Raw genomic sequence first — 13,710 nt, 5'->3', positions numbered from 1 at the left:
CATATGGGGGAAAGGTAATAGGGTGTCATTTGGGATGTATCCCTTGTATATATTCTATAGTACTACATTATTTTGGGTAGCTGGGCTGTATAGTAGAGGGCATCTTCTGGAGTATCTTTATAGGTGCACAGCAGGGTATCTTGTAGATTCTACAGTATCTTTGGGTAGCTGGGCTGTAGAGTAGATGGCATCTTCTGGAGTGTCTTTATAGGTGCACAGCAGGGTATCTTGTAGATTCTTCAGTATCTTTGGGTAGCTGGGCTGTAGAGTAGATGGCATCTTCTGGAGTGTCTTTAGAGGTGCACAGCAGGGTATCTTGTAGATTCTTCAGTATCTTTGGGTAGCTGGGCTGTAGAGTAGAGGGCATCTTCTGGAGTGTCTTTAGAGGTGCACAGCAGGGTATCTTGTAGATTCTACAGTATCTTTGGGTAGCTGGGCTGTAGAGTAGAGGGCATCTTCTGGAGTGTCTTTAGAGAGGTGTACAGCAGGGTATCTTGTAGATTCTACAGTATCTTTGGGTAGCTGGGCTGTAGAATAGATGAAATCATCCTGGGTTCCACTGGCTGTTGGAGGACTTGAAGAGACTCTAGAATCTGTAGGTAGATCCACATTGGAGTAGATGAGAGATGCTGGGTGATCTGCAGTAGAATATGGATTTATATCATCTTTGGGAAGTCACAGTAGAATAACATGGCAGGTTAGGATAATTAACGTGGGAGGTTAGTAGAAATAAAATAGCAGGTTAGGAAAATGTACATTGCCATTCAGGATAACTAACGTGGCAGGTTAGGAAAATCAGGTTAAGGTTAGGAAAAGAGTTAGGGTTAGCTAAAATGCTACAAGGAAGCAGCAAGCAGCCACTCAAGCAGACATTAAGTGGCCAACAAACTGCCCAATTAGCTGTTAGGTTTCCATAGACCCATTTATGTTGCTCCTCCCACTTATTTGTCAACGCCCACTTTCAAACACACTCCACCTATGCAGTTACACATGAATCTGTGGAATACCTGTGGCAGAGCTAGCAGGGTAGGTTGTAGAGGCTTGGCCAGCAGGGTAGGTTGTAGAGGCTTGGCCAGCAGGGTAGGTTGTAGAGGCTTGGTCAGTAGGGTAGGTTGTAGAGGCTGGGCTAGCAGTGTGGGTTGTAGAGGAATGACCAGCAGGGTGGGTTGTAGAGTTGGTAGGTGATTTGACAGTAGAGTAGACTACAGAGATGACCACAGGAAGTGTGTCTGTCTGTCTGTCTGCCTCTCTGATCTCCTCGTACACACAGTCAACCTGCATAGAGAACCAATGACAATTACTACATACATGGTCAATATGGAAAAGAGTGGAGGGCCCTCAGCCAATGTGAGTCAAGGTTCAAACCAAAAAATGTAAATGAGGAACTACATTGTTAATATGGCTGCATTTACACAGGCAGCCCTTTAATTGGCTAAATATCTCATCTGATTGGTCAAAAGACCAATCATTAAGATCAGAATTGGGCTGCCTGTGTAAACGCAGCCTATGAGTCTGAGAATCCATCATGTGTTGAAACTGAGCTGTCTAATGAACAAGTGTTGTTTGTAGGAGGTTCTTCCTGTTGACAGATTGAGGAATGATAATAGACTACAGTAGAATCCCACTAGAGGCTGTCGACTCACACACTCAACCCTTAATGTTTAGATTACCACCTCCCTGTCTATCACCTCTACACTACAAGTTATCATGGACACACACACACACTCCTTGTGTCTCTCACCTCTCCAGTAGGGTCAGGTTGTGTGTTGGAGGAGACTGGTGGTGGTGGTGGTGGTGGTGTTCTCCTGGTTCCTCTCCTCTGTCTGTAGAACAGGAGCAGGACCAGTCCTAACACCATGACTACCAGACCAGCACTGGTCCACACCATCAGACCTGACCACAGACAGGAGGAGAGACTTTACAGAGTACTGTATATATCATAGATACCATCAGACCTGACCACAGACAGGAGGAGAGACTTTACAGAGTACTGTATATATCATAGATACCATCAGACCTGACCACAGATAGGAGGAGAGACGTTCCAGAGTTGAACAAAGCTGGTGAGTTTGCTAAAATTTCCAGGTTTTTCAGAAATTACCAGATTTTGGCAAACCAGATGCTTTCCAGACTATAAACATCATAGATGGATAGATACAACTGTCATTTGGTCGGTTGGATGGTAGACTGGTGGATATATCAGTCAATAAGATAAGGTATATTGGATGGTAGACAGATCAGTCAATAAGATATGGTAGGTTGGATGGTAGACAGATCAGTCAATAAGATATGGTAGGTTGGATGGTAGACAGATCAGTCAATAAGATATGGTAGGTTGGATGGTAGACAGATCAGTCAATAAGATATGGTAGGTTGGATGGTAGACAGATCAGTCAATAAGATATGGTAGGTTGGATGGTAGACAGATCAGTCAATAAGATATGGTAGGTTGGATGGTAGACAGATCAGTCAATAAGATATGGTAGGTTGGATGGTAGACAGATCAGTCAATAAGATATGGTAGGTTGGATGGTAGTCAGTTGTACAGACAGACAGACAGACAGACAGACAGACAGACAGACACAGACAGAGCAGTGAAAATAAAGGTGTGATAAAGGAAGAGACTTCACTATCTTGCTAGTTATGGGATGATAAATATAAAGGAAGAGACTTCACTATCTTGCTAGTTATGGGATGATAAATATAAAGGAAGAGACTTCACTATCTTGCTAGTTATGGGATGACAAATATAAAGGAAGAGACTTCACTATCTTGCTAGTTATGGGATGATAAATATAAAGGAAGATACTTCACTATCTTGCTAGTTATGGGATGATAAATATAAAGGAAGAGACTTCACTATCTTGCTAGTTATGGGATGACAAATATAAAGGAAGAGACTTCACTATCTTGCTAGTTATGGGATGATAAATATAAAGGAAGAGACTTCACTATCTTGCTAGTTATGGGATGAGAAATATAAAGGAAGAGACTTCACTATCTTGCTAGTTATGGGATGAGAAATATAAAGGAAGAGACTTCACTATCTTGCTAGTTATGGGATGATAAATATAAAGGAAGAGACTTCACTATCTTGCTAGTTATGGGATGATAAATATAAAGGAAGAGACTTCTCTATCTTGCTAGTTATGGGATGATAAATATAACGGAAGAGACTTCACTATCTTGCTAGTTATGGGATGATAAATATAAAGGAAGAGACTTCACTATCTTGCTAGTTATGGGATGATAAATATAAAGGAAGAGACTTCACTATCTTGCTAGTTATGGGATGATAAATATAAAGGAAGAGACTCCCCATCCCGCATGCAGGAGCGTAATCATCGCCTGACACTTATTATCCTAACGCAACGGACATAAATATCCCTAGAAAATATTCCTATTCATGAAAATCACAAATGAAATATATTGAGACACAGCTTAGCCTTTTGTTAATCACACTGTCATCTCAGATTTTCTAAATATGCTTTACAGCCAAAGCTAGACAAGCATTTGTGTAAGTTTATCGATAGTCTAGCATAGCATTTTGTCCAGCTAGCAGCAGGTAACTTGGTCACGGAAATCAAATTAAATCGTTTACCTTTGAGCTTCGGATGTTTTCACTCACGAGACTCCCAGTTAGATAGCAAATGTTCCTTTTTTCCAAAAATTATTTTTGTAGGCGAAATAGCTTTGTTTGTTCTTCACGTTTGGCTGAGAAATCGCCCGGAAATTGCAGTCACGAAAACGGCAAAAAATATTCCAAATTAGCTCCATAATATCGACAGAAACATGGCAAACGTTGTTTTCTATCCTAAGCTGTCAATTATACGCATATTCTAGCATCTTGTCCTGACAAAATATCCCGTTTAAAACGGGAACGTTTTTTTTCCAAAAATGAAAATACTCCCCTTAGAGTCGCAACTACATTGCTTTGGGATGACAAATATAAAGGAAGAGACTGAGTAAGATAGTGATCAGAGTAACCATAGTAACCATGGTGTCAGCAGCTGCTTTCCACAAAACCTCAAAACCTCAAGTGTTGCATCACTTCCTGCATCCCCATGACAACATAGTCCCTGCTACAACATAATAGAACACCATTATATATTAGGCACCACTGAAATCAGTAATAGAACTTCCGGCGCCGACAGAGATGGCCGCCTCGCTTCGCGTTCCTAGGAAACTATGCAGTTTTTTGGTTTTTTACGTGTTATTTCTTACATTAGTACCCCAGGTCATCTTAGGTGTCATTACATACAGTCGAGAAGAACTACTGAATATAAGATCAGCATCAACTCACCATCAGTACGACCAAGAATATGTTTTTCGCGACGCGGATCCTGTGTTCTGCCTTACAAACAGGACAACGGAGTGGATTCCATGCAGCGACCCAAAAAAACAACTCTGAAAAAGAGGGAAACGAGGCGGTCTTCTGGTCAGACTCCGGAGACGGGCACACCGTGCACCACTCCCTAGCATTCTTCTTGCCAATGTCCAGTCTCTTGACAACAAGGTTGATGAAATCCGAGCAAGGGTAGCATTCCAGAGGGACATCAGAGACTGTAACGTTCTTTGCTTCACGGAAACGTGGCTCACTGGAGAGACGCAATCCGAGGCGGTGCAGCCAACGGGTTTCTCCACGCATCGCGCAGACAGAAACAAACATCTTTCTGGTAAGAAGAGGGGCGGGGGCGTATGCCTTATGACTAACGTGACATGGTGTGATGAAAGAAACATACAGGAACTCAAATCCTTCTGTTCACCTGATTTAGAATTCCTCACAATCAAATGTAGACCGCATTATCTACCAAGAGAATTCTCTTCGATTATAATCACAGCCGTATATATCCCTCCCCAAGCAGACACATCGATGGCTCTGAATGAACTTTATTTGACTATTTGCAAACTGGAAACCATTTATCCGGAGGCTGCATTCATTGTAGCTGGGGATTTTAACAAGGCCAATCTGAAAACAAGACTCCCTAAATTTTATCAGCATATCGATTGCGCAACCAGGGGTGGAAAGACCTTGGATCATTGTTACTTTAACTTCCGCGACGCATATAAGGCCCTGCCCCGCCCCCCTTTCGGAAAAGCTGACCACGACTCCATTTTGTTGATCCCTGCCTACAGACAGAAACTAAAACAAGAGGCTCCCACGCTGAGGTCTGTCCAACGCTGGTCTGACCAAGCTGACTCCACACTCCAAGACTGCTTCCATCACGTGGACTGGGACATGTTTCGTATTGCGTCAGACAACAACATTGACGAATACGCTGATTCGGTGTGCGAGTTCATTAGAACGTGCGTTGAAGATGTCGTTCCCATAGCAACAATTAAAACATTCCCTAACCAGAAACCGTGGATTGATGGCAGCATTCGCGTGAAACTGAAAGCGCGAACCACTGCTTTTAATCAGGGCAAGGTGTCTGGTAACATGACCGAATACAAACAGTGCAGCTATTCCCTCCGCAAGGCTATCAAACAAGCTAAGCGTCAGTACAGAGACAAAGTAGAATCTCAATTCAACGGCTCAGACACAAGAGGCATGTGGCAGGGTCTACAGTCAATCACGGACTACAGGAAGAAATCCAGCCCAGTCACGGACCAGGATGTCCTGCTCCCAGGCAGACTAAATAACTTTTTTGCCCGCTTTGAGGACAATACAGTGCCACTGACACGGCCTGCAACAAAAACATGCGGCCTTTCCTTCACTGCAGCCGAGGTGAGTAAGACATTTAAACGTGTTAACCCTCGCAAGGCTGCAGGCCCAGACGGCATCCCCAGCCGTGCCCTCAGAGCATGCGCAGACCAGCTGGCCGGTGTGTTTACGGACATATTCAATCAATCCCTATACCAGTCTGCTGTTCCCACATGCTTCAAGAGGGCCACCATTGTTCCTGTTCCCAAGAAAGCTAAGGTAACTGAGCTAAACGACTACCGCCCCGTAGCACTCACTTCCGTCATCATGAAGTGCTTTGAGAGACTAGTCAAGGACCATATCACCTCCACCCTACCTGACACCCTAGACCCACTCCAATTTGCTTACCGCCCAAATAGGTCCACAGACGATGCAATCTCAACCACACTGCACACCGCCCTAACCCATCTGGACAAGAGGAATACCTATGTGAGAATGCTGTTCATTGACTACAGCTCGGCATTCAACACCATAGTACCCTCCAAGCTCGTCATCAAGCTTGAGACCCTGGGTCTCGACCCCGCCCTGTGCAACTGGGTACTGGACTTCCTGACGGGCCGCCCCCAGGTGGTGAGGGTAGGCAACATCTCCTCCCCGCTGATCCTCAACACTGGGGCCCCACAAGGGTGCGTTCTGAGCCCTCTCCTGTACTCCCTGTTCACCCACGACTGCGTGGCCACGCACGCCTCCAACTCAATCATCAAGTTTGCGGACGACACAACAGTGGTAGGCTTGATTACCAACAACGACGAGACGGCCTACAGGGAGGAGGTGAGGGCCCTCGGAGTGTGGTGTCAGGAAAATAACCTCACACTCAACGTCAACAAAACTAAGGAGATGATTGTGGACTTCAGGAAACAGCAGAGGGAACACCCCCCTATCTACATCGATGGAACAGTAGTGGAGAGGGTAGCAAGTTTTAAGTTCCTCGGCATACACATCACAGACAAACTGAATTGGTCCACTCACACAGACAGCATTGTGAAGAACACACACCATTGTAAATACAACCCATATTTATGCTTATTTATTTTATCTTGTGTCCTTTAACCATTTGTACATTGTTAAAACACTATATATATATATATATATATATATATATATATATATATATATATAGTGTTTTAACAATGTACAAATGGTTAAAGGACACAAGATAAAATAAATAAGCATAAATATGGGTTGTATTTACAATGGTGTGTGTTCTTCGCTGGTTGCCCTTTTCTCGTATATATATATATAATATGACATTTGTAATGTCTTTATTGTTTTGAAACTTCTGTATGTGGAATGTTTACTGTTAATTTTTATTGTTTATTTCACTTTATATATTATCTACCTCACTTGCTTTGGCAATGTTAACACATTTCCCAGAAATTGAGAGAGAGAGAGACAGAGAGATAAAGAGAGAGAGACAGAGAGAGATTGAGTGAATGAAGAGAGCAACAGAGAGAGAGAAGTAGTGAAAGTTGTCCAATGCTTGAACAGAAACAATTGATTTTCAGCATTACAGTATTTCATATCACAACTTATTAGTTAATGTCGAAGATGAGAGATTCATCATACCAGCTCTTGATAGGCGACCACTGACGTGGTTTGGGAGGGTTGAGGAGGTGTTTGGGGATGTTGTAGAGAGGTCTGGGAGGGTTGTGGAGAGGTTAGAGGATGTTGTAGAGAGGTCTGGGAGGGTTGTGGAGAGGTTAGAGGATGTTGTAGAGAGGTCTGGGAGGGTTGTGGAGACATGGCGTCGGGAGGTGACAGTTGAGGTTGTAGAAGTGGGAGGAGCTGTGAGTCAATAGAAAGTACAGATAAACACCAATACTGAAACAACTTCATGTCAGGAAATAAGTCAGGAAGTGAATTACTAGATAACAATTCAAATGGAGAATTCACTTACCATCTGTAACTGTGAGATTCACCTCTTGGTATGTGTCTAGGCCATATCTCTCCACTCCACACCAGTAGGTCCCAGAGTCTGACTTCATCAGGTTCTTGATGGTCACATAGAAGACTCCATCTCTGTTGTCTTCTATACTGTATCTTGAGTTACATTCTTGCTCCTCTTAGTTTCAACCAGAATGTCTCTACCAGAACATGTCCCCTTGCAGAAGTATTTGTTGTTGGTTCCTGCCCAAAAGAACGAGCAGCTGAACATGACATGTCCTCCTACCACTTCCTTAGTGCCAGGTGACACCACAACACACAGAGCTGTCAAACAGAAACACACAGTACAGTCACAACTGATGACCTGTGAGATACATTTTAACCCTGCTCAAATCTAACATTAACCCTGCTCAAATCTAACCTTAACCCTGCTCAAATCTAACTTTAACCCTCCTCAAATCTAACTTTAACCCTGCTCAAATCTAACTTGAACCCTGCTCAAATCTAACATTAATTAACCCTGCTCAAATCTAACTTTAACCCTGCTCAAATCTAACTTTAACCCTGCTCAAATCTAACTTTAACCCTGCTCAAATCTAACTTTAACCCTGTAATGAGTAAGATGGGAGACAGAGTGCTGGGCGCAGCAGGTGTAAAGGACCACAGGAGGAGGCAGGTAGCATGGTCCAGGGACAGGCAGAAGGTCATACACAGGAGGAGGCAGGTAGCACAGTCCAGGGACAGGCAGAAGGTCATACACAGGAGGAGGCAGGTAGCATGGTCCCATGGACAGGCAGAAGGTCATACACAGGAGGAGGCAGGTAGCATGGTCCCATGGACAGGCAGAAGGTCATACACAGGAGGAGGCAGGTAGCACGGTCCAGTGACAGGCAGAAGGTCATACACAGGAGGAGGCAGGTAGCATGGTCCCATGGACAGGCAGAAGGTCATACACAGGAGGAGGCAGGTAGCATGGTCCCATGGACAGGCAGAAGGTGATACACAGGAGGAGGCAGGTAGCACGGTCCAGGGACAGGCAGAAGGTCATACACAGGAGGAGGCAAGTAGCACGGTCCAGGGACAGGCAGAAGGTCATACACAGGAGGAGGCAGGTAGCATGGTCCAGGGACAGGCAGAAGGTCATACACAGGAGGAGGCAGGTAGCATGGTCCCATGGACAGGCAGAAGGTCATACACAGGAGGAGGCAGGTAGCACGGTCCAGGGACAGGCAGAAGGTCATACACAGGAGGAGGCAGGTAGCATGGTCCCATGGACAGGCAGAAGGTCATACACAGGAGGAGGCAGGTAGCATGGTCCCATGGACAGGCAGAAGGTGATACACAGGAGGAGGCAGGTAGCACGGTCCAGGGACAGGCAGAAGGTCATACACAGGAGGAGGCAGGTAGCACGGTCCAGGGACAGGCAGAAGGTCATACACAGGAGGAGGCAGGTAGCATGGTCCAGGGACAGGCAGAAGGTCATACACAGGAGGAGGCAGGTAGCATGGTCCCATGGACAGGCAGAAGGTCATACACAGGAGGAGGCAGGTAGCATGGTCCCATGGACAGGCAGAAGGTCATACACAGGAGGAGGCAGGTAGCACGGTCCAGGGACAGGCAGAAGGTCATACACAGGGAATCCAAAAAGGTAACACAGTACAGGCAGGGAAAAGGCTAATAACGTTGTCTGGGAGATCAGGAAAGAGGTGGATGACAGGAAATCTGACAGGCAAAAGTACAGGTAGAGAATAGGCAAAAAAAACGTTGTTAGTGAGGATGGCCAAAAACTACGATACACGGGAGGACTAATATGGAAATAAACAGAGATCCAAATAGAATGAGGACAAAAACAAACAATACCTCACAATGAACTGAACTAAATAGTGTGTGTACATGACATACAGGTGTGTGAACAGGTGATCAGAATTCAGGTGATTGGGATTCTGAGCGTGAGCTGTGTTCAGGGGATCTATGTGTTTGACAGTGTAAGCTGGAAATTGGTCTGGAAAGTGAGCTGTGTTCAGGGCATCTATGTGTTTGAGAGTGTGAGTTGGAAGCAGACATTACAAACCATGTATAAATCATACTTTCATCCCTGCTCAAATCTAACTTTAATCCTGGGTAAATCTAACTTTAACCCTGGTCTAATCTAACTTTAACCCTGCTCTAATCTAACTTTAACCCTGCTCAAATCTAACTTTAACCCTGCTCTAATCTAACTTTAACCCTGCTCAAATCTAACTTTAACCCTGCTCAAATCTAACTTGAACCCTGCTCAAATCTAACATTAATTAACCCTGCTCAAATCTAACTTTAACCCTGCTCAAATCTAACTTTAACCCTGCTCAAATCTAACTTGAACCCTGCTCAAATCTAACTTTAACCCTGTAATGAGTAAGATGGGAGACAGAGTGCTGGGCGCAGCAGGTGTAAAGGACCACAGGAGGAGGCAGGTAGCATGGTCCCATGGACAGGCAGAAGGTCATACACAGGAGGAGGCAGGTAGCATGGTCCAGGGACAGGCAGAAGGTCATACACAGGAGGAGGCAGGTAGCACGGTCCAGGGACAGGCAGAAGGTCATACACAGGAGGAGGCAGGTAGCATGGTCCCATGGACAGGCAGAAGGTCATACACAGGAGGAGGCAGGTAGCATGGTCCCATGGACAGGCAGAAGGTCATACACAGGAGGAGGCAGGTAGCACGGTCCAGTGACAGGCAGAAGGTCATACACAGGAGGAGGCAGGTAGCATGGTCCCATGGACAGGCAGAAGGTCATACACAGGAGGAGGCAGGTAGCATGGTCCCATGGACAGGCAGAAGGTCATACACAGGAGGAGGCAGGTAGCACGGTCCAGGGACAGGCAGAAGGTCATACACAGGAGGAGGCAGGTAGCATGGTCCCATGGACAGGCAGAAGGTCATACACAGGAGGAGGCAGGTAGCATGGTCCCATGGACAGGCAGAAGGTGATACACAGGAGGAGGCAGGTAGCACGGTCCAGGGACAGGCAGAAGGTCATACACAGGAGGAGGCAGGTAGCATGGTCCCATGGACAGGCAGAAGGTCATACACAGGAGGAGGCAGGTAGCATGGTCCCATGGACAGGCAGAAGGTGATACACAGGAGGAGGCAGGTAGCACGGTCCAGGGACAGGCAGAAGGTCATACACAGGAGGAGGCAGGTAGCACGGTCCAGGGACAGGCAGAAGGTCATACACAGGAGGAGGCAGGTAGCATGGTCCAGGGACAGGCAGAAGGTCATACACAGGAGGAGGCAGGTAGCATGGTCCCATGGACAGGCAGAAGGTCATACACAGGAGGAGGCAGGTAGCATGGTCCCATGGACAGGCAGAAGGTCATACACAGGAGGAGGCAGGTAGCACGGTCCAGGGACAGGCAGAAGGTCATACACAGGGAATCCAAAAAGGTAACACAGTACAGGCAGGGAAAAGGCTAATAACGTTGTCTGGGAGATCAGGAAAGAGGTGGATGACAGGAAATCTGACAGGCAAAAGTACAGGTAGAGAATAGGCAAAAAAAACGTTGTTAGTGAGGATGGCCAAAAACTACGATACACGGGAGGACTAATATGGAAATAAACAGAGATCCAAATAGAATGAGGACAAAAACAAACAATACCTCACAATGAACTGAACTAAATAGTGTGTGTACATGACATACAGGTGTGTGAACAGGTGATCAGAATTCAGGTGATTGGGATTCTGAGCGTGAGCTGTGTTCAGGGGATCTATGTGTTTGACAGTGTAAGCTGGAAATTGGTCTGGAAAGTGAGCTGTGTTCAGGGCATCTATGTGTTTGAGAGTGTGAGTTGGAAGCAGACATTACAAACCATGTATAAATCATACTTTCATCCCTGCTCAAATCTAACTTTAATCCTGGGTAAATCTAACTTTAACCCTGGTCTAATCTAACTTTAACCCTGCTCTAATCTAACTTTAACCCTGCTCAAATCTAACTTTAACCCTGCTCTAATCTAACTTTAACCCTGCTCAAATCTAACTTTAACCCTGCTCAAATCTAACTTTAACCCTGCTCAAATCTAACTTTAACCCTGCTCTAATCTAACTTTAACCCTGCTCTAATCTAACTTTAATCCTGGGTAAATCTAACTTTAACCCTGCTCTAATCTAACTTTAACCCTGCTCGAATCTAACTTCAACCCTGCTCAAATCTAACTTTAACCCTGCTCAAATCTAACTTTAACCCTGCTCAAATCTAACTTTAATCCTCTGTAAATCTTACTTGAACCCTGCTCAAATCTATCTTTAACCCTGTTCTAATCTAACTTTAACCCTGCTCAAATCTAACTTTAACCCTGCTCAAATCTAACTTTAATCCTGGATAAATCTAACTTTAACCCTGCTCAAATCTAACTTTAACCCTGCTCAAATCTAACTTTAACCCTGCTCAAATCTAACTTTAACCCTGCTCAAATCTAACTTTAATCCTCTGTAGATCTTACTTGAACCCTGCTCAAATCTATCTTTAACCCTGCTCTAATCTAACTTTAACCCTGCTCAAATCTAACTTTAACCCTGCTCAAATCTAACTTTAATCCTGGATAAATCGAACTTTAATCCTGGATAAATCTAACTTTAACCCTGCTCAAATCTAACTTTAACCCTGGATAAATCTAACTTTAACCCTGGATAAATCTAACTTTAACCCTGCTCAAATCTAACTTTAATCCTCGGTAAATCTTACTTGAACCCTGCTCAAATCTAACTTTAATCCTCGGTAAATCTTACTTGAACCCTGCTCAAATCTAACTTTAATCCTCGGTAAATCTTACTTGAACCCTGCTCAAATCTAACTTTAATCCTCGGTAAATCTTACTTTAACCCTAATCAAACCCTGACTTTAACCCTGCTCAAACCTGACTTTAACCCTGCTCAAACCTGACTTTAACCCTGCTCAAACCTGACTTTAACCCTGCTCAAACCTGACTTTAACCCTGCTCAAACCTGACTTTAACCCTGCTCAAACCTGACTTTAACCCTGCTCAAACCTGACTTTAACCCTGCTCAAACCTGACTTTAACCCTGCTCAAACCTGACTAAAACCCTGCTCAAACCTGACTAAAACCCTGCTCAAACCTGACTTTAACCCTGCTCAAACCTGACTAAAACCCTGCTCAAACCTGACTTTAACCCTGCTCAAACCTGACTTTAACCCTGCTCAAACCTGACTTTAACCCTGCTCAAACCTGACTAAAACCCTGCTCAAACCTGACTTTAACCCTGCTCAAACCTGACTTTAACCCTGCTCAAACCTGACTAAAACCCTGCTCAAACCCATGTAAAATACCAACGTATCAGTGCTAACCCTAACCCTAACCCTATCATAAGGCACATGTGGAAAAAAAACTCAGAACTGTAAAACATTCTGGCTCCTTATAAACAAAAACATATCTTATTCCATATGTACTATATGATCCAGACAGTATTATGGAAACAGAGAGAGAGAGAGAGAGAGAGAGAGAGAGAGAGAGAGAGAGAGAGAGAGATACAGACGGACAGACAGGCAGAACTCACCTGAGAGGAGACAGCAGGAGACAACATGGAGTATCTTCATTCTGAACAGTTACTCCTCAGTTACTATACTGTTAAAGTTACTTTACTACCACAGTTACTATACTGTTAAAGTTACTTTACTACCACAGTTACTATACTGTTAAAGTTACTTTACTACCACAGTTACTATACTGTTAAAGTTACTTTACTATCCCAGTTACTATACTGTTAAAGTTACTTTACTATCCCAGTTACTATACTGTTAAAGTTACTTTACTATCCCAGTTACTATACTGTTAAAGTTACTTTACTAACAGTTACTATACTGTTAAAGTTACTTTATTACCACAGTAACTATACTGTTAAAGTTACTTTACTATCACAGTAACTATACTGTTAAAGTTACTTTACTATCACAGTAACTATACTGTTACAGTTATTTTACTATACTACCTGCTAGCCCAGGTCCACAACAGAGTCTCTGTCAGCTACACACTTGACAGCAGGGTGTTTCTGAAACGCTCTGTCTTCCTTAATTGAAAGCTCCTCCCTCATCTGACACCCCACCCCTCTCCTCTGTCTCTCTCT

The 13,710-nt window shown here is 44.3% G+C and overlaps 1 pseudogene; it reads right to left on the bottom strand.

The window, feature by feature from the left end:
• Nucleotides 1-205: 205 nt before the first annotated feature.
• Nucleotides 206-13,183, bottom strand: LOC139424196 (CMRF35-like molecule 5; annotated as a pseudogene).
• Nucleotides 13,184-13,710: the final 527 nt, after the last annotated feature.

The sequence above is a fragment of the Oncorhynchus clarkii genome, chromosome 13 (assembly GCF_045791955.1).
Source record: "Oncorhynchus clarkii lewisi isolate Uvic-CL-2024 chromosome 13, UVic_Ocla_1.0, whole genome shotgun sequence".
In the NCBI taxonomy this organism is placed as follows: domain Eukaryota; kingdom Metazoa; phylum Chordata; class Actinopteri; order Salmoniformes; family Salmonidae; genus Oncorhynchus; species Oncorhynchus clarkii.
Note: the sequence above shows the minus strand (reverse complement) of the source record. Positions and strands in the feature narration are given on the sequence as shown.